Genomic DNA, 3,160 nt, shown 5'->3' on the forward strand with positions numbered 1-3,160 from the left:
TGTGGTTCCACGCGCGGCCGATTGATTCCTCTGCTTTATTCATCCACCTCGGCTTTCACAGCTTTGCTTCCCGGTCATGTGACCCATCCGACCTTCGCTTCAAGGTCACGTGACTCAGCCTCCCCCCCCTCCTCCCTCTCCCTCTCCCCCTCCCCCCACACTGAAAGGTTGTTTGTGACTCATCTTTTCCTTCCGGTTGTCTTTCGATTTTTTTTTTCTCTTTTCTTTTTGAACTTTCGATTTTTTTTTTTTTATGAGTGGTCGTCTTCTTTCTCTTCCTTATTGTTACTATGTTTATTATTGTTTTCATTGTTATTGTTATTGTTATCATTATTATTGTTATTATTATTATTGTTGTTATTATTATTATTATTATTATTATTATTATTATTATCATTATTATTATTATTATCATTATTATTAGTAGTATCATTATTATTATTATTATTATTATTATTATTATTATTATTATTATCATTAGGATTATCATCATCATCACCATCATTATCATTATCATTATTATTGTTATCATTATTGATATTATGATTTGTATCATTGTCACCGTTAATCATATATACATGATATTTGATTAAGGAAGAAATTCCACGACAAGATGGCAAGATACAATCCACGGTCGATTATATGTCAAAGAATTTCTTCCCAAATGTCAGATTCACGGCCGCGATAGAGGTCGATATCACCGGGATAGGGTTGGCAGATGAGCTAACACGCCATTCACGATTCTCTTTTGTGTTTTTGTTTTTCGCCCGCGGGGGTGGGTGGGGGAGGGGGGGAGGTGTGTAGACGGTCGCCCACCCGCAGGGTTGAATCACACCGTGGATTAGATTTACATGTTTGATATGTATTTAAGTATGTGTATGTATATATATATGTATATATAGATATATGTATGTATTGATATAGTTATAGATATAGATAGATATGTATACATATATGTTTATACACACACACGCACACGCACACGCACATGCACATGCACATACACATTTACATATGCACATACATATACATATGTATGTATGTATGTATATATATAAATACATATATATTTATATATATGTATATATATATATATATATATATAATATCATATATATATACATATACATACATACACACACAGACATATATACATATATACATATATAAAATATAATATATATATATATATATATATTTATAATAATATATAAATATATAGTTATATATATATATAAAAAAATAATATATATATATATATATATATATATATATATATATATGAATATCTATATAGATACATGTATGTATTAGAGAGATATAGATATAGATATAGATATAGATATATCATAATCATTATTATTATTATTGTTATTATCCCTCTCCCTCTCCCTCTTTCTCTCCTCTCTCTCCCTCTCCCTTTACATTTCTCTCTCACTCTCCCTCTCCCCTCTCCCCTCTCCCCTCTCCCCTCTCCCCTCCTGCCCGTCTGCTTGCTTGCCTCTTTTCCTTTTTGTGTTTTGTTTTTCGTGTGAGAATTGGGGGATATCTTTGACCGATAATCCTAAAGTAATCTAAAGTGTTGTTAAGTAAATCAAAATGAAGTAAAGTGAAGCGAGGTAAAGTAAAGGCAAGTAAAGTGAAGCGAGGTAAAGTAAAGGCAAGTAAAGTGAAGTGAGGTTAAGTAAAGGCAAGTAAAGTGAAGTGTGGAAAAGTAAAGACAAATAAAATGAAGCGAGGTAAAGTGAAATGAAGCAATTAAATCGAGGCATAGTGAATAATGAATATGCACTAAAGTAAAAAAAAAAAGTAAACGGAAAGCGAGGTTTAGTAGAAGGAAGTAAAGTAAGCAAAGAAAGAAAGAAAGAAAAAAAACAACGTAAATAAATTTGTCCTCGTGGCCCTTTTGGAATTAGGTTCAACCAATGTCAAGAAGCGAAGTGCCTTCCCTTCAAAATCTTTTTTTTTAGAATTATAATTTCTTTACTTGTTTTTTTATTATTATTATTTTCTGATTTCACCGTTATTTTCATTTTTTTATGATCATATTGTTTGAGTTATAGATGTGTTTATTTGATGAAGATTTTGTTCGATCAATTACGAAGGACTATAAATAGATTTGCATGTGTTTCACTGTTTATTTCTCTTCGTATTTTTGTTTGATTTTGCAACTGTTTTTCCTTGCTTTCCGTGCCATCAGCTGTGAAAATGCGTAGCTGAATATACGAGGCAAGTTGGTATATTGGAAGCGTCTTGGTCGAGCTGGAATGGAAAGCAATTGAATGTATATACACACACTTGCAATGCTGCTCAATCCTCGCTCACAATAGTGCCTCTCATTTCACTTCCTGCTTGGTTGCATGCGTTGGGGATAACCTGTAAGAATGAGGGACACCATTGCAACCAGGAGGTGAGTGACAGGCTATTGAGGCACGGGTATTTCGGACCGGCGAGGATCTTGCAAAACGAAAATCTAACTTGCTTCACGGGTGTCTTGCATCAGGAGTGTCTACATTTTGGTATCTTGCAACACGAGTATCTTGCATCACGAGTGTCTTGCATCACGAGTGGTGCCAGTATGTTGAATGACGAATATTTTGGATCGTAAGTGGCACTATTTTTGAAGCACGGGATTGGATTGGAAGTTACTATCTATCCCGACCGTAAATGGTGCCCACAGGACCAGCGTTGACCCTTAAGGGAAGGTGTGGGGGTGGAAAGTCTGCATAAAGCGAAGTCTGAATGTGCTCTGCGAATTAGTACTTGAAGCTTTTGTGTAACCTCTAAGAATAGATCGGTATCTTTCTTGCAACACAGTGAGAGCGAGAGGAAGAAGGAGAGGTTGCGCGTATTTTATGTATCACTCTGTATCAATAAGACCTTCCCCCCCCCCCCCCCGTATACATTATGCATCGGTGAGAATGTGAGGGATTGAACTTTGGCCAAATACTTGCATATTTATCTATTTGTTATTATTATTATGATTAAAGTAGCTTTATTTCGTGGTGATTTATGATAGATAAGAAACACAGTCGAACATCTTTCAGTCGATGCGTGGGAGAATCTTTCGTGACGCTCCTTCGTATGTTGGCTATGATGTCTTTTCCTATTATGCCCCTTCCTATGAGGTCTCTTCCTATTATGCCCCTTCCAATGAGGT

This window comes from Penaeus japonicus, unplaced genomic scaffold, assembly GCF_977035675.1.
Source record: "Penaeus japonicus unplaced genomic scaffold, GWHDUDI00000001_assembly GWHDUDI00000019, whole genome shotgun sequence".
Taxonomy (NCBI): domain Eukaryota; kingdom Metazoa; phylum Arthropoda; class Malacostraca; order Decapoda; family Penaeidae; genus Penaeus; species Penaeus japonicus.